Below are 23052 nucleotides of genomic sequence, written 5' to 3' on the forward strand. Positions count from 1 at the left end.
AATTCACTACATAATGACAAAATCATAGAGTAGACAGAGTTAACACACCTATAGTGTATATATTAGACTGGATGCAGCATGCTCAGTCGTGTCTGACTCTTTGCAACCCCATGGACTGTAGACCTGTAGACTACAGAAGCTGTAGACTGTAGAAACCTGTAGACAGGTTTCTCTGTCCATGAAATTTTCCAGGCAAGAGTACTGGAGTGAGTTGCCATTTCCTCCTCCAGGCGATCTTCCCGACCCAGGGATCAAACATGAGTTTCCTGCCTTGGTAGGCAGATTCTTTACCACTGAGCCACCTAGTTGATGGCTAGTGTGGCTTTATTCCCAGCAATCCAAAATCAGTGAAAAAATATTAAGATGGACTCATTGTATTGGTTAGAATTGTGAAATTGAAGAATCCAAGGCCTGCAAAGTTCTCATTATTTGAGATCTAGATGTGAAAAATAAAATCAGAGAAAACTAGGAAGTTGCTTTTTAAAATATTTCTCCATATCCACATTTTAATTCACCTCTGGTTAAACTTAAATGAAACGAAAAAATGTCATATAACTTGCTAATAGGAATCTAATCTTTTTATCCTGTACCTAAGATTTTAAATTAAGGAAATCATAATCACATGAAGGAAAAAAAAATTTTTAATTTTTAAAAGCACTCAAAACAATCTCATAGATTATGAATGCATAATAGCAAGAATGTAAAAATATGGATGGGAAGTGTGATACCATACTCTGTAACTTACAAGCCTCGTGAGGTCAAAAACAAAACGATGAACCAAGACCCCGAAGCTCTCTAGCAGAGTGCCCGGGAAACCACAGATACAGAAACAGTTTGCTCATTCCTCCTTCCACGGATGCCCCAGATGATTGATTGTGGCCAAGAATGACAGGGCCTAGGGGGCTCCCCTAGGAACCACTGGCTCCCCTGACATTTCCCACCTGGAGCCCTGGGTAAAAATGACTGGGGGAAATAAACTTGTTGATTTTTTGATTGATACCGGAGCTAACTTCTCTGTGCTTAAGTACTAAACGGGCCACACCTCCTCAGTGTTAAAGACTCTCTCCTAAACCTCTCCAAAAGCCCTTTTGGAAACTGCAGGAATGTCAGATGAGAGAGACTTATCTGAAGCAGTTTCCTGTACATGCCTGGGTGTCCGATACATCTGCTGGGATGAGAGACCTCTTGAGTAAACTAAATGCAAGAGGAACTTTTTCCCCAAGAAAGGATGGACATGAAGGTGCTACCAGGACAATCTTACTTGCTTCAAGCAGCATTACTATAGCTGGGAAAGGCTGAGTGCCTGAAATTACCTGAAGAGGTCCTGCAGAAGGTAAGATGGGATGTTTGGCCAGATGGGAACCCACAAAGAGCAAAGTCAGCAACACCCTGCACAGGCGGAACTCCATCCGAGGTCTAACATTCTGAACTTAAAACAGTAGACTGTAAAGGAACATACCAGAGAGGGAATCCAGCCAGTAATATGTGCCTTCCTTGGACATAACCTCATCTGTCTTTGCCAGTCACCACACAGCACTCCCATCCTACCAGTCCAGAAGCTGGAGACCCAAGAATATCACTTTATACAGGACCTGAGAGCAATTCATTCATTCATCTGGTGGATGAGGACATTCATCTGGTGGCACCCAACCCCTATACCTTACTTTCTCTGGAGATTTCTGCTGGCTTACAGTTTGGGGCCTACATAGCTTCCCTGGTGGCTCAGATGGTAGAATCCACCTGCAAGGAAGGAGACCTGGGTTCCATCCCTGGGTCAGGAAGATCCCCTGGAGAAAAGAATGGCTACGCACTCCAGTATTCTTGCCCGGAGAACCCCATGGAAGAGGAGCCTGGTGGGCTACAGTCCATGGCGTCACAAAGAGACCTTTTATTGCACATCCTAAAGTCCTGAGTCACAGGGATTTTTTGCTTTTGAATAGGATGACCCACAGACAAAATTGAAACGGCAGTTCTGCAGGATTGTGCCTCCCCAGAGATTCAAGAATGCTTCTCCCAGTTTCAGGGACGCCCTAGCCAAAGATCTAAAGGACCTACAGTTATATGAGGGAGCCTTTCTTCAGTATGTGGATGACATTTTGATTGCCAGTGAAACCAAAGCTCTCCTAGAGCCTTTGAAACCTGGTTCATCCACTAATAACCTGAGTGGCCCTGACCAAGTGCCTTGGCCTCCCCATTCCTGCATTTCAGCTTCTGTGAAATGTAAGCATATCTCCCTCCAAGGGGTGGTTGCAGGATTCAGTGAGTCACACATACAAAAAGCACCCAAATAGTGCTGGCGCATAGTAAATTCTCAATACCTGTTGGTTATTATTATTCTTTATTATTTTCAGTCATTGTATCCTCAAGTTTAGTGGAGTCCCTGTGATCAGATCAAAGAAGCGAGAAAAAAAAATGTAATTGGCTTAACCAGCTTGAATCTCCCAGTTGTAATCTGTTCCTTTGGTTGAACAAACCAGTCCAGATACAGCAACTGCCTAACCCCTGGATTTCAGCAGGGCAGGCTTGGTGCGATTTCAGACAAGCTTGGCTACGACAGGACACTGGTGGAGAGGATTACACTTCAGTAAGATGAAGAAGGAGAATGTGCATCAAGAGATTCAGCTTCAATATCCTGCATAGAAGGGATACTCCTCCAGACTTTTCAGCCTGCAGAGAAAACAGTTGTGAAGAATACGCCAATGTTAAACTCTGGGTTAAGCGGCATTCTTCTTCATGGATCCTATGAGCTTTGTGCTCTATCAGCCTCTCCCCTTCCCCCAAGATTTTATAAGAACCGAAGTCTTCCTCCATCTTCCACCAAACAGATCTGAATGGTGTGCTAGGAAGGAGGGTGGGGGGACGGTGACCAGGACACCAGAAAGCTTAATAATGGTAGCTAATAGATAATAACCCTGGAAGGAACAACAACAGAATAACTTGGGCTTGTTATGATCACTGAATGAGTTAATGATACATGCACTGGGCTTAGGGTGCCTGGCACATTCTAAGCTAACACTCAAGAGATGTTAGCTGTGTTTAATCCTATCATTCCAATTTTGCAAATAAAGAAACCAGCCTGGGAAATTTACCCAAGGTCACAAGTCCAATACATTAAGTGTTAGAGCAGGGATTTGAACTGGGTGGATTCATTTCTGAGTCCCACCCCTCTAATGCCTCCGGGGGAGAAGTAGTTTCCTCTCCAACAAGGTACTACTTTACTTTTTAATTTTATTTTATTTAGTTGTTCTGGTCTTTGTTGCGACACATAGGATCTTCAAACTTCATTTTGGGATGTGGAATCTTTATTTGTGGCATGTGGGATTTATTAATAGTAGCCCAACCATGGCTAGAACCCAGGATTCCTGCATTGGGAACATGGAGTCCTAGCCACTGAACTACCAGGGAAGTTCTTTATTTTACCTTTTTTTTTTTTTTTTTTTTGGCTGTTTTTACTTTTTTTTTTTAATTGGAGGATAATTCCTTTACAATGTTGTGTTTGTTCTGCCATACAACAAGGTGAATCAGTCATAAGTATACACATATCCCCTTCCTCTTGAGCCTCCCTCCCACCTCCCTCATTTTACTTTTGATACTCCTTTTCATTCTAAGTAGCTGCTGCTTCTTGTTCTCCAACAAAAGCAAGGGCTTCCCAGTTGGCGCGGTGATAAAAAAACCCACCTGCCAATGCAGGAGACTCAAGAGACTCAGGTCCAATCCTTGGGTCAGGAAGATCCCCTGGAGTAGGAAATGGCAGCCCACTCCAGTATTCTTGCTTGGAGAATTCCGTGGACAAGGGAGCCTGGCAGGCTACAGTCCATGGGATTGCAAAGAGTCGGACACGACTGAGTGACTAACACTTTCACTTTTCACACACTTAGAACTTTACTGGGCATTGCAAACACGTCCCAAGGCAAACTCTTGATTTCTTCCCCCCAAATGGTGATTCCATCTTGTGTGTGATTCAGGCAACACCAGAAACAAAGACTTGGAGCCTCCTTTGAATCCTAATGGGTTAGCAGATCCGATTGGCTCTGCTTTCCCAATGTGTTTAGAATCAGATGGCTCTCTCTACTTACCATCACCCAGGTCCAGCCACTGTTGCCTTTTCCCTGGGTTATCACAGCGGTCTCCCTGTAGTCTCTCAATTCAGAAGTCAGAGTGGGGCTTTTAAAGCACAAGCTCCATCATGCCACTCCTCAGCTCAGAATCCTCTACTGGCTTCTCAGCGCCCTCAGAGCCCGAACCAAAAGCCCTCCTCACAGTGTCTACATGTCTGCTTGCTCTGAGCCCCTGACACTGTTGACCTCGCCTTTTCTCCCTCTGCCGCTCACTCGCTCTGCTCCAGCCCCACTCGGCCTCTTACTCCAGTGCGCTAAACACAGTTCCACCTCAGGGCCTTTGCACTTGCCACCCTCACTGCCTAGAATGCTCTTCCCCAGGTATCCACATGGCTCATCCCTCACTTCCTCCAGGTTTCTGCTCAACTGTCACCAATCAGCAAAGCTTCCTCTGACTCCTCCTATTTAAGGGATCACTCCCCCAGCATCCTCCACTCCCTATTCCCTTACTACCCTACTTGATTTTTCTGCATAGCCTTTATTGCAGTCTGATATGTGTGTGTGTGTGTGTGTAGAGAGAGAGGTTATTTCTGTATTCTCTCAATAGAAAATAGAGAAGTTAGAATAGAGAATGGAATGGAGTAGAGAAGGTAGACAATGCCTTCCTACAATTCACTTTCTCAGTTGTAGGATTCACTCTCAATCAACATATTTATTTGTGAGTTTATTTCTGTACTCCCTTACTAGCATGTAAGACTGTGAAGGCAGGAACTTTGTCTAGATGATACCCCCAAGCACCTAGAGAGTGCCTGGCACATAGTAGATGCTCAATAAATACTTAGTGGATGAAAGGATGAATGACTGCCTCTGCCTTCTACCTATTAACAACATGTTCTCTCTTAAGATTCCAGAACTACATCCAGGAGTCCCAACAATATGCAGCAATTAAGGATATGTCTACCCTGGTGCCTCAGATGGTAAAGAATCTGCCTGCACTGCAGGAGACCCAGGTTCAGTCCTTGAGTTAGAGAGATCCCCAGGAGGAGGGCATGGCAACCCACTCCAGTATTCTTGCCTGGAGAATCCCCATGGGCAGAGGAACCTGGTAGGCTGCAGCCCATGGGGTCACAAAGGGTCAGACGCAACAGAGTGACTGAGCACACACACCCGCTCTTTCCTCATAATGATTCTAGGTATTCCAGTTTTGATTTTCAACACTACCAGAAAACGGCATATGAAATAAAAGTAGTTCCAGTTATCTTTCAATCCTTCTAGCTAAACTTCTACCAATTTAGACAAACACCTGGCAATCCTCCTAATTAACTCAGCCCAGCGCCACTTATGAGTTAAAGGTGCAGTACCACCAGTTTCTGTTGAGGCTGAGTAGGGTCGCCATCTCCTCATTGCTCAATTTAAAGTTAAAGACCTGGAAAAGTGAGAATTCCAGAACATCATCAGTAAACCAGTTCCTGGTGCAACTTGAGATCTCCAACCACGCTAGTAGGGAGCAAGCTCGCATCCACAGCAGTAACTAGCCAAGGGAGTTTCTCCCATTATGTCCTCCAGACACGAAGGGCTCTAAATTGGGTGCCACGCAGAGACTGCCGTGTCTCTGAGCTTTTGTGTTCCAAAGCCTTTAAGCCTCCTTGCCTTACAGGTGCTGAACTGCAGTGTGCAAGCCCCCTGATGGACACATGGGTTCCTCCAGAAGGGCAGGTCTTCTAGTACGATCTATATCTCTCCTGCTGCCGGGAGGCAGAAGTGTAGGCAGGACTGTCTGCTGTTGTGTGTGGCCCACGACACAACTGCTTAGGGACAGCCAAGACCTTCTCAGGCAGTGGTGAAAGGTACAGCTGTGCTGAGACCTGACAGGATATCACCAGCTGCTCCCCCAGCCCACCCTCGGTCATGGGTCATTCATCTCAGCCCTGAGGTCAGCTCCCTGGCCTGAGAGATGGCAAGGTGGTGGGAAGGTGGTGGAAGCCCACAGAAAACACAAGGACAGCATGAGAAACCTGGTGAAGGAGTCTCTGCCATCCCCTCCTCCACTGAGAAAACCAGTTTGCTCCTTGGAAGAAAAGCTATGACCAACATAGACAGCATATTAAAAAGCAGACACAGTCCGCCATTTCGTGGACGCCGGGTGTGCGAGAGCATCCGGAACGGTGGGCGGGAGGGAACTGAGAAGACCTAGCCTAGGTTCTGTGGATTTGGACCTCCGCATTTCTAACCCAAGATCTCGAAATGCATCGTGATTCCTGTCCATTGGACTGTAAAGTTTATGTAGGTAATCTTGGAAACAATGGTAATAAGACTGAATTGGAACGAGCTTTTGGCTATTACGGACCACTCCGAAGTGTGTGGGTTGCTAGAAACCCTCCCGGCTTTGCTTTTGTTGAGTCTGAAGATCCCCGAGATGCAGCTGATGCTGTCCGAGAGCTAGATGGGAGAACACTGTGTGGCTGCCGACTAAGAGTGGAGCTATCGAATGGTGAAAAGAGAAGTCGTAATCGTGGCCCACCTCCTTCTTGGGGTCGTCGCCCTCGAGATGATTATCGGAGGAGGAGTCCTCCACCTCGACGCAGATCTCCAAGACGGAGAAGCTTCTCCCGCAGCCGGAGCAGGTCCCTTTCTAGAGATAGGAGAAGAGAGAGATCACTGTCGCGGGAGAGAAATCACAAGCCGTCCCGCTCTTTCTCTAGGTCTCGTAGCCGATCTAGGTCAAATGAAAGGAAATAGAAGACAAGTTTGAAAGAGGAGTGGTGTACAGGAAATAACTTCATTTGACAGGAGTATGTACAGAAAATTCAAGTTTTGTTTGAGACTTCATAAGCTTGGTGCATTTTTAAAATGTTTTAGCTGTTCACATTTGTTTGTTGGAACAGTGACACAAAGGTGTAATTCTCTATGGTTTGAAATGGATCATATGGGGCATGTAATATCAAGAATTGTTACTTTACAATGTTCCCTTAAGCAAAATTTAATTTGCTTTGAATTTTGGTCTTGCATAGGCTGATAAATAAACCTCTTAACTCCTGTCCAGCTAAAGTCAATGTTTGTAACATTATGGAAATAAAAACTGGCAAAAATTGGAATATTTTTTTCAACATAGCTGGGATATGGTATGTAGCTGTAGTTAAGCAGTTTTTAAAAGCTGCTGTGAACTCAGAAACCAGCTGGAAAAATTAAAGCTTCACCCTTAAACCAGATTAGAGGTTTAAAAATCCCACTAGTCTTCACACTGGACAAAAGGTTGTCCAGTTGGTGTAGAATCTAAGAAGTTTCAAGGAAGTTAGTTTACCTTTGCTTTAGGTTGTAAGTTCCTTCTGTGATTGCTGTATATGAATACATAGCTCTTTGTAATGTTCTTTATTTGGAAATCTGAGATACTCAAGATAACAAATGTCCTGCCTGTTTAAGGGTACATTGTAGAGCTGAACTGAGTTACTGTGCAAGATTCTTTGTTCATGCTGCCATTTGTAATATGTTTTGTGAGAATCCTTGGGATTAAAGTTTTGGTTACAAATAAAAAAATAAAAATTAAAAAAAAAAATAAAAAGCAGACACATTACTATGCTGACAAAGGTCCATCTAGTCAAAGCTATGGTTTTTCCAGTAGTCATGTATGGATGTGAGAGTTGGACTATAAACAAAGCTGAGCACCGAAGAACTGATGCTTTTGAACATCAGTTGGAGAAGACTCTCGAGAGTCCCTTGGACAGCAAGGAAATCAAACCAGTCAATCCTAAAGGAAATCAGTCCTGAATATTACTGAAGGACTGATGCTGAAGCTGAAGCTCCAATACTTTGGCCACCTGATGCAAAGAACTGACTCATTTGAAAAGACCCTGATGCTGGGAAAGATTGAAGGCAGGAGGAGAAGGGGATGACAGAGGACGAGATGGTTGGATGGCATCCACTGAGTCGATGGATAGGAGTCTGAGCAAGCCCCGGGAGCTGGTGAAGGACAGGGAAGCCTGGTGTGCTGCAGTCCATGGGGTTGCAAAGAGCTGGACACAACTGAGCCACTGAACTGAACTGAACCAGCCAGAACCTTACCTGAAAGTTCTCTGCGATGCATGCGAGCATCACAGACTTGGGAATTACAATCACATGCCTCTGGATATGGAACCGGATAAGAACCTGTGCAGAAGGGGACTTCTCATTTACACTCAACTGCAACGACCACTCCCTCTACTTTTTCAGAAAATGAAACATCTCTGCCATTCACTGTGTCTTTATTAAGTTACAATAGCTAGTATACACTGAGCACTTTATAGCTATCAGATAACTTCTCAGTCCTTTGCTCAGTTCTCTCTCTTAATCCTCACAACAACCCTATATTCTTCCTTTTTAAAAAATAAAGTGACCTGGGATAGTGTTTGAGATCATGAGGCTGATATGTAGTGGAGCTGGGTTCTGAACCCAAGTCTTTTGGCTGCAAAGCCATGCTCTTGTTCTTGGTCCTCCGGTCTCAACAGAAGTTGTTAGAGGCCATCCCTGTTTCAGTGATAACCATGCTATTTCCTGGAGGTCCAAACAAACAGACTTTCAAGGAAAGGCCTTAGAGGGCTTCCTCTCTTGTTCCCTTTCCCTTCAAGGAGTTAAACGGGTGCTTCCCCAATGGTCCAGTGGTTAAGAGTCCTCCTTGCCATGCCAGGAATACTGGTCCGGTCCCTGGTCTGGGAAGATCCCACATGCCTCAGAGCAACTAAACCCAGGCACCACAATATTGAAGCCTGCAACAAGAGAAGCCACCGCAATGAGAAGCCCCCATTCACCCCAATGAGGGAAAGCCCTCTCGCAGCAATGAAGACCCAGCGTAGCCAAAAAATAAGATAAAAGAAATACAGGAGCTAAATATTAAGAATTACACAAGACTAGTTTGCGGCAGGTAAAGAAACTATACAGTTTATACCTGGGCTGTGGATTTTTTGTGCTTTGCAGCAATCTCATTAATTTTGGGATCCTCCAGTAGAGAAGGGTCCTCTGGTTTGGCCCTAGAGGGAGAAAAATGGTTGGTGTGCATAATCACCATGGCTACCACATGTGGATAAATATTACTCCGGTGTGGGCCCAAGGCTGATTGTCAGTCTTCTTCATGTGGTAGGTAAGGCAAAAGGATTTGAAAGCTTCATGTCTCACCCAGGGGTCCACCCATGGGTTCTGAAGCCTCAGGAGTTTTTGCAAAGGCTGGTCCAGTGCTGGGTGGCTAAACTTGAGTATTCCTAAAGGGTTGCTGGTTTTTGTTTTTTTTTTAAGTTCCCATATTTTCCCCACTGTTTGAGTATGCCAGGCACATTGCCTTACATAGTATTTTTGTTTCTGATGGCTTTCTTAAAAGGATGTCGAGAGAAAGATCAGATGCCTCACCCAGATCTATTTAAACAGCCTACCGGGCTGTAAGCTGTGACACTGATGCCCTTGGACTGACAGTACTGGATCAATTTCTCCTGCGTGAGGTATGGGTGACATTCAATCTGTAAAAGCAAGCAATTCTCATCACTGGGAAAGTCCACCTGCTCTTTGAGCTGCTCATTGGGAGTTCTACACACAGAAAAAGGCCTATCAGCAAAGGCCAAATCCTGCCCCCTGCTAGGCTGGCTAAACCAGACTCCAAGACCCGTCCCCCATGACCCACAAAGTACGTGATGCCTGACCTTCAAGATGAGACTTAGTGCAAAGCATTGAACTTGCCTCCAGACATCTAAGAAATAATAGAGCAGAACCCTTACCCTTTACTAAACAATTTACCTGGTTGATCACTGGTTTGTATTTCAGTCCAGGTTTGTTCAAGAGTCTCTCGATCTGAAAGTGGTTGAAGTTGGAGATTCCAGTGTTTTTCACCAGCTCCTCGTCCACCAGCTCCTCCATAGCCTGTCATAGAAAGGGACGACTTTGGCCGCTGCTAGAGGGATCTCAAGGACCCTAGTTTGGCTTAGTCCTCTCTGGGACAAGAGCATGTGTGTGGATTAGCCAAACTAATAAAAAGAATTTGACTTCTAACATAAAGCCACAGTGATAAGAGAACAGACTCTGCATGATTTCAATACCTTTAGACCATGAAATGTTTGTACCTAGTTTTATGTCCCTGGATATGTTCCGGTGTCTCCTGGTTTATAGTCCGTGGGAACTTGAATAGAATCTGTATCCTGCTATTGTGTGAAAATTGTATGAATCTTAATTACATTGAATTGGTTGATAGTGCTTTTCAGGTCTACTATAGCCTTCTACTTTTCTGTCTATTCATTCTATCCATTTTTGAGAGCTTGATATTGAAATTCCAACTAAAAATCTTAATTTATCTACTAAAAAGATAATTGTAATATGTAGTGGAACTATATGTAACCTTGTTCTGTATTTTCCAATTCTCCTGTAAATGTGTTATAATACTTCCGTAATTTAAAAAATAAGAAAGAAGGGGGGAAAAGAAATTATCCATCCAGCCCATGAGTAGAGAGGAAAGCAGGAGCAAAGACTTTGAGGTGAGGACAAGCATGAGGTGTTTGGGGGACAGTTGAGCCAGTGGTTCTCAAATGTGGCTGCAATTCAGAATCACCCGACAGCTTTAAAATAGACTGATGCCTAGAGACGTCTCTGGTGGTCTCATGGTTGAGAATCCGCCTCCCAATTCAGGGAGCACGGGTTGGATTCCTGGTCCAGGAAGATACCACATGCTGCATGTGGAGCAACTAAGCCCATATACCGCAACCACTGAGCCCGTGCACCCAGAGCCTGTGTCCACCAGAGAAGCCACCACCACGAGAAGCTGATGCGCCGCAACTAGAGAGTAGCCCGTGCTCTCCACTACTACGGGAAGCCCAAGGGCAACTGTGAAGACCCAGGGCAGCCAAAAATAAATAGTTAAAAATACATATATATATATATACACACACAATATATATGCATATATTATATATATCCTGATGCCCAGATTCTACCTCCAGAGTTTCTAACCAAATCCGTGTAGCATGTGGCCTCAGCTCCGGGATTGTTAAAACTCCCCAGGTGATTTTAATGCATAGAGAGATCCACTAGGGTAGATGATGTAGTCTTTCAATTGGGCAATAAAAGTTTAGAATTGATGAGACTGCAAAGTCCCCAAACCACCTGAGTTGGGCCGTGACCCAACGTAACTGTTTCTGTGTACCATGGAGCAGGTACAGGTGGGTATATGATACATCTTGACATTGTTTCACTCTTTTTCTCACACCTGCTTCAGGGTGTTCAAGGAGGTTTCTGTTGAACTGGTTATGGGTCCACATAAACATTGATTGCTTCAGTCCTGCCTTTTCATCCTAGATTCTTTGAACTTGATCATCAAAATCTTTCATTTGGTAATCATTCTCAAATCTATTCTAAGGATACAACAATGTGAAAATCAGGGTACTTTTTACAGGGAACAATGACATAGTTGTCACAATGAATAGTATTAAGTATTCGTTGAGAATGATGGCAACACCATTTAAAAATGGACATTTAATTTCCAAATACATGGAGTTTTTAAAGTATCTTTGATATTAATTTCTCATTTAAATGCTTTCTTCCTTGCACTTGCCCCCTGTGTTCTTTTGGTCTTCTAACCTTATTGAGGCTTTCAATGGATAAGTCAAAGATCTCCCTTGGTAAATGTCACACTGCACTTGAAAATAGGTGGGTTATTTTCATCTATCTTGATTTCTAACATAAATCCACAGTGATAAAGAGAACAGACTCTGTGTGATTTCAATACATTTAGACCATAAAATTTTTGCAACTTGTTTTATATCCCTGGATATGTTCCAGTGTCTCCCAGTTTATAGTCTATGAGAACTTGAATTTGTATCCTACCATTGTGTGAAAATTCTGTAAATCTTATATATGTTGAGTCAGTTCATGGTACTTTTCAGGTCTACTATTTCCTTCTACTTTTCTGTCTATTCATTCTATTAATTTTTAAGAGTTTGATATTGAAATTCCAACTAAAAATCTCAATTTATCTACTAAAAAATCATAACATATAGTGGAACTATATGTAACTTTGTCTTATATTTTCCAAGTCTCACGTAAACATGTTATCATAATCTCATAACTTAAAAAAATAAAAAAGAAAGAGAAAATAAGAATAAGGTCAAAATTCTTGTGGAAACAACTCTAGAGGTGTCTCAGTCTCCACATCTCACAAAGAATAATCCCTAAGATATTTCAGAGGTCTTGTTTTACCAAGGTAATGTATATGACAGAGCCCTCTTGTCAAATTTAATGCAAAAGCTTAGTCTATTGAAATCTCAGGCTCTGTTGTAGGTCTTACCATAACTTTCATTCTCAGGAATGAAACATTCACTGAGTTGAGCCCATGCACATAAAACATTCAATTCAGTTCAGTCGCTCAGTCATGTCCAACTCTTTGCAACCCCGTGGACTGCAGCACATCATGCTTCCCTGTTCATCACCAACTCCCGAGCTTGCTCAAACTCATGTACATTGAGTTGGTGATGCCATCCAACCATCTCATCCTCTGTCGCCCCCTTCTCCTCCTGCCTTCAATCTTCCCCAGCATCAAGGTCTTTTCTAATGAGTCAGTTCTTTGCAACAGGTGGCCAAAGTATTGGAGCTTCAGCTTCAGAATCAGTCCTTCCAATGAGTATTCAGGATTGATTTCCCACCATTAGATGGTTCATTAAATCATCATCCTGAAATATTTCTCTTGCAGGAGTTTGTTTGTGGTAGGAAAATAAATATGTTAACATTTTAAAAAACTAGTTGGGTACCAGAATTCATGTTTCTCTTTATGGTTACTCTTTTGGCACTAGCAGAAAGAAAGTACTATATTTTCTTGAAAATTCAGATTTCATAAATTTGTTTTAGTGAGTATATCAAACAAGTGTTTAAGATTATGTAGTTGGATAAAGACTTGTGTGGTTATTAGATTAAAAAGAATATGTAAACCTAAGAAAAACAGCATTTTAAACTTGAAGTTTGAACCCAGCTCAACCAGCTTTTGGCTTGTACAGCAGTGATGTTCTGTCACATTTACCATGGATTTATATTTAATTATATGCTCAGGATAGCAGAATGTTTGACAGAATGATGCCTTCATAAGATTTTCCCAAGAGAACTTGATTTACATATATATATATATGTATGTATATATACACACACACACACACACACACACACACACACCCCTGGAGGAAGGCCTGGCAACCCACTTCAGTATCCTTGCCTGGAGAATCTCAGGGAGAGAGGAGCCTGGTGGGCTACAGTCTACAGGCCATAGTGTCAAAAGAGTTGGACACAACTGAAGCGACTGTGTACACACACAGTGTGTGTATATACAGCAAGGAGATCCAACCAGTCCATCCTAAAGGAGGTCAGTCCTGGGTATTCATTGGGAGGACTGATGCTGAAGCTGAAACTCCAATACTTTGGCCACCTCATGTGAAGAGCTGACTCATTGGAAAAGACCCTGATGCTGGGAGGGATTGGGGGCAGGAGGAGAAGGGGACGACAGAGGATGAGATGGTTGGATGGCATCACCGACTCAATGGGCATGAGTTTGAGTAAACTCTGGGACTTGGTGATGGACAGGAAGGCCTGGCGTGCTGTGATTCATGGGGTCACAGAGAGTCGGACACAACTGAGCGACTGAACTGAACTGAACTGATATGTGTGTGTGTGTGTGTGTGTGTGTGTGTGTGTACGCTCTTGCTCATGAGATATGATATAGACAATGGCTTATTATTTAGAATGGCTCTTAATAATATAATCATTGCTCTTTTATTATTGCTAACTTTTACATGTCTTTCTGTTGTTTTTTGGTTAATTTACTTTTATTTTTGGTCACACTGGGTCTTCATTCCTGCACGAGGGCTTTCTCCAGCTGTGGTGAGCAGGCGCTGCTCTCTTTTTGCAGAGAACAGGCTCTTGGGCGCATGGGCTTCGGTAGTTGCTGCCCCGTGGCTCTAGAGTACAGCCTCAGTAGTTGTGGGGCACCCACTTAGTTCCTCCCAGGCATGGGGGATCTTCCTAGATCAGGGGTGAAATCCATGTCCCCTGCATTGGCAGGCAGATTCTTTACCACTGAATCACCCAGGAAGCTTTCTATTATTAGTATCTACTGGAAGATTTTTTTTTTAAGAAGCAGAAGAAACTGAGGTTTGGAGGAGTTAAATAACCTGCACTAAGTTACTTTAATCAATACCTGCCATCCCAGGGCAACACTCTGTTTCAAATCCCTCCCCCTGGTTTAAGAATAAACCGGGTATCCTCTGAAATCAGATATGTCGTACTCCCAGTCTCCTTTGAGGATTCGGTCTTAGTTTTCAAAAATATAAGAAGCGTCAGGTGAACCCCAAAAGTCAAAGGTGATTAGGAAGGAGTTCAAAGAATTAGAAAATGATGATGAGATAAAACCTCATCGAGCACCTGGGCTCCTTTACACTGGTGTAGATCCTTGTAGATGACTGAAGGCAAGTTTCCAGTCCCAGTCCACTGAGAACAAGATGGAACCTACCTCCAGGTGTCCAAGAATGTTGCTTAACTGATGATGGTATCACCTTTATCATCTTTGGGAATAAAGTCCTCCCCAGGCTGTAAATGCAAAACAAGAAGCTTAGCGCAGTGTGCATCTGAACACCTGATCCTGTGAGGTTTCAGGATCCTGACTCGTCCTAAACACCCACATCTGCATACAATTTTTTTTTTCAAGCTCCACAGTATAAATTTCAAGAAGCTGAGTCGAAATAAAATCTCTAAATCAATCTGCTAGAGTAAAAAACACAAGTTCTTGTATTTTAGGAATTACTGGACTTTTTTTCCTTTTGGCCATGCCACACAGCTTCTGAGATCTCAGTTTCCTACCCAGGGATTGAACCCATGCCCTTGGCAGTGAAAGCATGGAGTCCTAAGCATTGGACCCTGAGGGAATTTCCAGAAACTGCTGGACTGATTTTAAAGTCTATCATAAGCACATCCAAAAGCCACCATTAGCCCCATGGGCATTGATTTCTCACATGCACTCGGGGACAAAGTTCAATTTCAAGAGGTGAGAGAGCTGGGAGTTCATGTCCCTCAGGCTCTCTGGCAAAGGCAGGGGCAGAGTCCTATTTCCTCCCTGAGCACTGGCTACCTTTCAGCACGATCATACTTGGGCTCCTCTCCAAAATGGCATTCCCAGTGCATCAGTTAACGAGAGGGTTGGGCCCTGAAACAGCATTATGTAAGAGCTGCCCTGGGAGGAGAGCCCTTGGCGTGGAATCGGGACCAAAGCAGAGTGGCAGTTGCAGCTTGCCTGGGCTGCCAGAAAGCATAATCTTCTCAAACGTAACGGAGAAAGCCAAAGTGTGTGGTCACCTCCACATTGCTCCATGGACTTGGACTCCTTTTCAGGCCAGTGTCTTTCTGCTCCACCGTCTCATCCTGAAAACTTTCCTGTGGAGTCCTGAAGGCCAAGGCCTCTTGCTTCTGCTCCCCTTGGTCCCCAGCCTCCAGCCCCCAACCCTCCCCTCCCCACTCCTGACACAGCTGCTATCTTCCAACATGTGTCCAGGAGCCAGAGATTGGAACGGGGAGGAACTTCAACCTGTAATGCCTGTGGAAAGTGAGTAAGGTAGAGGTCCAGATAGTCCAGTCTCGGATCCTTGAGGGTCTTCTGACAGGATTCCCTCACTAGATGCTTCTCCATGAAGGTGGGCCATAACTGCAGAGAGCAGAGCAGGGAGAAGTCAACAATGGACAGAGAAGGGGCTACCTTTCTCTGCTTTCCCTGCTTTTTGACCCTCAGCTTGAGCTAACCCCAGGGGCAGGCCATTTACAGCACAGCGGGTTAAGATGCATCATCCAGGGATGCAAGGTCACCAGGTTTCTCTGGAAGTCACTGACAACTCTTAAGTGTCAACGGCAAGTTATCTTTTCGACTCACCTGGTGTTCTGTGTATTTGTTACATCAGGTACCATATTTGGGCACAGACTCAGCATCTGTTCACATGTGCCTTTCTCTTCCTCTGCAGTAGGCTTTCTGAAGGTATGAATTGTGACCAGCATTTAAGTTCTTAAGCCTTTGGGAACAGGTGATCCTCCACTGCTCTCCTATGTCTCCAAGCCCATGGGCCACAAATGATAACTCTACAAGGAATTTATCCAGACGCAACCAGTGGGGTCTACTTGTCCCACTAGGTACAAGCACATTCCAAGTACCTATAACTAGTTGCTTTCAGCAAATTGGGTATAATGCATATTCAGTGATTCTCAACCCTCTCCTACTCTGGTACTCTTGCCTGGAAAATCCCATGGACGGAGGAGCCTGGTAGGCTGCAGTCCATGGGGTCACTAAGAGTTGGACATGACTGAGCAGCTTCATTTTCATTTTTCACTTTCATGCATTGAAGAAGGAAATGGCAACCCACTCCAGTGTTCTTGCCTGGAGAATCCCAGGGACAGGGGAGCCTGGCAGGCTGCCATTTATGGGGTCGCACAGAGTCAGACATGACTGAAGTGACTTAGGCACGCAGCAGCAACCCTCTCTCACTCCACCCCTCCCTCTTTTTATAACATTCTATAGCTTGCCTTTCCCTAGACTGAACTGAAGTGAAATTCATATATGACAATAAGTATGTCCCACCATTTTCCAAAGCACCTGCCAGCTGAGAACCTCTGGGCTACAACCACTGAGACCACAGTGCTGAAAGGTGGAGCTTCAGGATCCAATTGCAGTCTTAGCTTTTGGCTGCCAAGGGGAAGATGGAGCCCACCAACAGGGAACAGGGATGCTAAGGACATCACCGTGGCTCAATGGAGACTTCTCCTTTAGGGGAAAACCCACTGAAGACAGGTGGGTAGCAGCAGCATCTTTGCACCAACATTGGACAATAATGCGGATGTTTGTGTCCAGGGATGTTATAAAGACAGTGATGAAGATGGCTGGGGGAAGTGACCTGAGTTGTTCTTGGTGTTGTTCAGTCACTCAGTCATGTCCAACTCTTTGTGACCCCATGGACTACAGAATGCCAGGCTTCCCTGTCCTTCACTGTCTCCCTGAGTTTGCTCAAACACATGTCCATTGAATCAGTGACACCATCCAACCATCTCATACTCTGTCACCCTTTCCTCCTGCCCTCAATCTTTCCCAGCATCAGGGTCTTTTCCAATGAGTCAGATCTTTGCATCAGGTGGCCAAAGTATTGGAGCTTCAGCTTCAGCCTCAGTCCTTCTAATGAATATTCAGGGTTGATTTCCTTTAGTATTGAATAATTTGATCTCCTTGCTGCCCAAAGGACACTAAAAAGTCTTCTCCAGCACTACAATTTAAAGCATCAGTTCTTCAGTGCTCAGCCTTCTTTATAGTCCAACTCTCACATCTGTACATGACTACTGAAAAAAAACCATAGTTTTGATTATATGAATCTTTGTTGGCAAACTGACATCTCTACTTTTTAATATGCTGTCTAGGTTTGTCATAGCTTTCCTTCCAAAGAGCAAGTGTCTTTTAATTTCACGGCTGCAGTCATCATCCATAGTGATTTTGGAGCCTAAGAAAATAAAGTCTGCTACTGTTTCCATTTTTTTCTCCATCTACTTGTCATGAAGTGATGGGACCAGATGCCATGATCTTTGTTTTTTGAATGTTGAGTTTTAAGCAAGCTTTTTCACTCTCCTCTTTCACCTTCAAGAGGCTCTTTAGTTCCTCTTCTCCTTTTGCCATTAGAGCTGTATCATCTACATATCAGAAGTGGTTGATATTTCTCCTGGCAATCTTGATTCCAGCTTGTGATTCATCCAGTCCAGCATTTCACATGATGTACTCTGTATATTAGTTAAATAAGCAGGGTGACAATATACAACCTTATCGTACTCCTTTCCCAATTTTGAAACAGTCCTTTATTCTATGTCTGGTTTTAACTGTTACTTCTTGATCTGCATAAAGTTTTCTCAGGAGGCAGGTAAGGTGGCCTGGTATTCCCATCTTTTTAAGAATTTTCCACAGTTTGTTGTGGTTCACACAGTCAAAGGCTTTAGTGTAGTCAATGAAGCAGAAGTATATGTGTTTTTGTTTTTGTTTTTTGGAATTCCATTGCTTTTTCTATGACCCAACAGTTGTTGGCAATTTGACCTCTCATTCCTCTGCCTTTTCTAAATGTAGCTTGCCCATCTAGAAGTTCTTGGTTCACATACTGTTGAAGACCAGCTTGAAGGATTATGAGCATTATCTTGCTAGCATGTGAAATGAGCACAATTATATGGTAGCTTGAGCAATCTTTGGCATTGCCTTTCTTTGGAATTGGAATCAAAAGTGACCTTTGCCAGTTCTGTGGCCACTGCTTAATTTTCCAAATTTGCTGGCATGTTGAGTGCAGCACCTTAACAGTATCATCTTCTAGGATTTGAAATAGCTGAGTTGCAATTCCATCACCTCCACCAGCTTGCTTGTAGTAATGCTTCCTAAGGCCCATTTACTTTTGCATTCCAGGATGTCTGGCTCTAGGTGAGTGATCACACTATCATGGTTATCTGGGTCATTAAGATCATTTTTATATAGTTCTTCTGTGTATTCTTTCCATTTCTTCTTAATCTCTTCTGCTTCTGTCAGTTCCTTGCCATTTCTATCCTTTATTGTGCCCATCTTTGCATGAAATGTTCCCTTGGTATTTCCTCTTTTTTGGAGGTCTCCAGTAGCCCTTCCAACAAATGTTTATCTAGTCAAAGCTATGGTTTTTCCAGTAGTCATGTATGGATGTGAGAGTTGGACCATAAAGAAAGCTGAGCACTGAAGAATTGATGCTTTTCAACTGTGGTGTTGGAGAAGATCCTTGAGAGTTTCTTGGACTGCAAGAAGATCCAACCAGTCCATCCTAAAGGAAATCAGTCCTGAATATCCATTGGAAGGACTGATGCTGAAGCTGAAACTCCAATACTTTGGCCACTTGATTCAAAGAACTGACTCATTGGAAAAGACCCTAATGCTGGGAAAGACAGAAGGCAGGAGGAGAAAGGGATGACAGAGGATGAGATGGTTGAATGGCATCACTGACTCAATAGACAGGAGTCTGAGCAAGCTCCAGGAGTTGGTGAAGGACAGGGAAGCCTGGCGCACTGCAGTCCATGGGGTCACAAAGAGTCAGACACAGCTGAGCTAAACTGAACTGAGGAGCCCTACCATAGAGCATGTAGACTCCAGGACTGGGTTGCCCTAGGCCAAACGACTAATAGGAAAGCAGCACAGTCCACCCACCAGCAGGCAACTGGTTTAAAGATTAACTGAGCATATCCCTGCCCACCAGAACAAGACCCAGTTTTCCCCACAGCCAGTCCCTCCCATAAGGAAGCTTGCACAAGCCTCTTAACCTCATCCATCAAAGGGCAGACTATAATTCCAAAGCCTCCAGAACAAAAACCACAATCACAGAAAGCTAACCCAAATCATCACATGGATCACAGCCTTGTGTAACAAAGCCATGCCGTGCAGGGCCACCCAAAATGGATGGGTCATAGTGGGGAGTTCTGACAAAATGTGACCCACTGGAGCAGGGAATGGCAAACCACTTCAGTATTCTTGCCTCCAGAACCCCCTGAACAGTATGAAAAGACAGAATTCTGGATGCTGACTAGATCCAACACTGCTGGCTGCTTTGAAGGGTAGTCTTCCCACCAGGTGAGCCCGTGGTACATTGCTCACTATGAAGAGTTCCTCCCGCTTCACAGCCTTCTCTTGGATCTTCTCTTGGATGGCTTCCCCCACCTCATGCTCATTCTCGTAGGCATAAGCACAGTGCAAGTGGCGATATCCTATGTCAATGGCCCCCTTCACAGCCTCTTTGACTTCTCCTAGGCCAAACTGGAAGGAAAAAGAAAAAACCATCTCCCCAGACCACCTTCAACAAGCTGTCTTACTCAGCCCGGCTTCTCCAAACCAAGATCTCCCTGAGATCCCCTTTCCTAGGGGACACCTGGGAGAAAAGCATGCTTTGGAAAACTTTTCAAAAGAGAAGGAAGGAAAGCAAATCAATTTTATGATTATAACATCACGTCCCATCCTAACTCAGGCGTATTCCCTTCTGATTCAGGTTCATGCTGCAGCCCAGAAGTGTCTCCAGGTATGTAGAAGTGAAGTGAAGTGAACTGAAGTCGCTCAGTCGTGTCCGACTCTTTGCGACCCCGTGGACTGTAGCCTACAAGGCTCCTCCATCCATGGGATCTTCCAGGCAAGAGTATTGGAGTGGGTTGCCATTTCCTTCTCCAGGGGTCTTCCTGACCCAGGGATCGAACCCAGGTCTCACGCATTGTAGGCAGACACTTTACTCTCTGAGCCACCAGGGAAGTCACAGTATGCAGAAGAGACTGCAAACTCTCTCTAGTAACCAGGCTGCGCACTGGATTTTGAAATAAACCAGAGGAATTTTCAGAGAGAAAGTGGTTATTACCTCATAAATTCAGGCTCATCTCATGCTAGGTGTGTGGCCTGAGCAGATTGCTCAATTTCTGTAAACCTTGTCTGCAAAATGGGAATAATGACAACAGCATCTGCCTCATGAAGCCATTGCGGCTTCCCAGGTGATGCTAATGCTAAAGAATCCGCCTGCCAATACAGAGGATGTAAGAGATGGGAGTTCAATTCCTGGGTCAGGAAGATCCCCTGGAGAAGGGCGTGGCAACCCACTCCAGTGTTCCTGCCTGGAGAAGCCCATGGACAGAGGAGCCTAGGTGGGCTACAGTCCATAGGGTCACAAAGAGTTGAGCATGACTGAAGTGATTTAGCATGTACATGCATGAATGAGGTCACTGTGGTAAGTGCCACAGTGAGTGTCAAATTTGAAGTACAGCACCAGGCATATACCTAAGAGTGGATAAAACGCATTATATAATTATTGTTTCAGAAAAGGAGAAATAGAAAACCTTGTAAAAATGGAATGTCTCCCCTCACTCGAAGGCAGAAAGTTTTTCTTTCTTTGAAGAAAGGAGAGAAGGAAAGAGATAGAGGCAGGGGGGAAGGAAGGGAGGAAGAAAAAAGAGAGAAGGAAGGAAGGAAGGGCATTAGAAATACCACATTCTGTCTAATCTAGCCACGCCAAACAATGAAAAAAAAAAGAAGCATTTACTACTGATCTTCTGGTGGGCTACAGTCCATGGGGTCACAAAGAGACAGACACGACTGAGCGACTAACACTTTCACTTAAACTGCTTAAAACTTGATACCTGCTAGGAAAGCTCTCACCACTACTGGAAGAAGTCAGTCTTTGAGCACTACAACTGAATCAGCCCTGAGAAAGCAACCTCAATCCTGCCTCCAGCGCCCAATATTTACCTCCCCAAAACCCTTGCCTCTGGGCTTTCCCTCAGGACAGGAGAAAATGCCCAAAGCACCTCAAGGGAAGAAGGTGTCCAAATTTTTGCATACTTACTTTCCAGGTGCCCAGTCCCAAGATGGGCACTTTAGCCTTGGTACTGAGCTCCACAAAGTTGGCCATAGTGCGTGCAGAAAATAGCCCTGAGGGAGCAAGTTAGATGTCTTCTGCCCCACTGAAATGTACTGACTGCAGAGGAAGCAGCCTGCCCTGGCACGAACAGAAAAGTCCTTTCAGCCTTTTGTAAGGTTCAGGTTAATGAAAACCAAACACTGTTACCTCGAGAGCGTTCTCCCTGATTAAAAAAAAACCATGAATTTTTAATGAGTGAAATTTTATCAACAAATTAAAATGCATGCACATGGAAAATAAAAATGTGTATCTATTTTAATTGTTCCTATCTTATTACTCAGCTGTTGTAAATTTCTTTTCCCCACAGAGCATGGAAACTATCGAAGTATAAGAATATATTTGTCTGTTAACCACCTGGATAGGATCCTTGTATGCTAATATTCATCATATATTAGTGATGCTTGTCACTTTCTTGAAAAACAAACTTTGTGATTGAAAAAAAATGCTATGTACTCAAGTCCTAACAAGCCCTAAACTTTTAGGCTTCTTTTCCCTTAAGACAATGTTCATGTGAGATTCTTCTTTTTTTTCTTTTAATTTCAATATTTTTATTCACATGAAAAAATTGGAAATACAGAAAACTGATCAAGAAATTAATTTGGGTTAGTGAAATTGTTAAAGTAATTTCTTATCAAGAAAAAATGATATATACTCATTATAGTAAAACTGAAAAATGTAGGCTATAAATAAGGAAATATTAATCACCTATATTCTCACCACTCATGATACCATTACAAGAGTACTGTTTCCTCCAGACTTTCATATATGTGTAAATGTGTGTGCATGTATGTGTATACACATTCAAAATATATATTTAATACATTGCATATGTTACTGAACTCAGGTTTGACTGCTAGTCACCTAAGTAACCAATACTGAGTAGTATTGGTTTGGTGGAAAAGAAAGACAGCTTTATTGCAGAAGCCCATAGTCCTGGGGAGAAGGTGGACTCATGTCCCAAAAAACCAACTCCCGACTCCCCAGGTTTTGCTCTGAGATAACAGAGGGAAAAGAGGAAGAGACCACATGCTTAGGAGAGGGTTATGGGGTATGTGAACTCAGCTCATGGACAGTCTTCTGATTGGTTGGTGGTGAGGTAATTAGAAGTCAATATCATCAGACTTCTTGTTCCAACTAATCTGAGGTCTCTGTGCTTTTCTCCAGAAAGGGGAGTATGTGATCAAAGGAAATCTGCTTTTGTTTATCATGCGAAATATGATTCAAAATTGAATTTTTAAAATAGTGGTTTTTTAATTAATTAATTTTGACTATGCTGGTCTTCATTGCTGTGGGTAGGCTTTATCTCGTTGCAGTGAGCAGGGACTCCTCTTGTTGGGGAGCATGAGCTCTAGGCACTCAGGCTTCAGTAGTTGTGGCACATGGACTCTAGAGCACTTGGGCTTCAGTAGTTGTGATGCCAGGGCTTAGCTGTTCTGCCGCATGAGGGATCTTCCTGGACCAGGGATCGAATTTGTGTCTCCCTGCACTGGCAGGCAGGTTCTTAACCAGTGGACCACGAGGAAAGTCCCAAAACTGAGGGGTAT

General features: G+C 43.8%; 2 pseudogenes; one reads left to right on the top strand and one right to left on the bottom strand.

Annotated features, from left to right (window-relative positions):
- Positions 1-3454: 3454 nt before the first annotated feature.
- On the bottom strand, positions 3455-21575 carry LOC110126303 (aldo-keto reductase family 1 member B10-like; annotated as a pseudogene).
- Positions 6185-7095, top strand: LOC139034415 (serine/arginine-rich splicing factor 3 pseudogene; annotated as a pseudogene).
- Positions 21576-23052: the final 1477 nt, after the last annotated feature.

This window comes from Odocoileus virginianus, chromosome 1, assembly GCF_023699985.2.
Source record: "Odocoileus virginianus isolate 20LAN1187 ecotype Illinois chromosome 1, Ovbor_1.2, whole genome shotgun sequence".
NCBI lineage: Eukaryota > Metazoa > Chordata > Mammalia > Artiodactyla > Cervidae > Odocoileus > Odocoileus virginianus.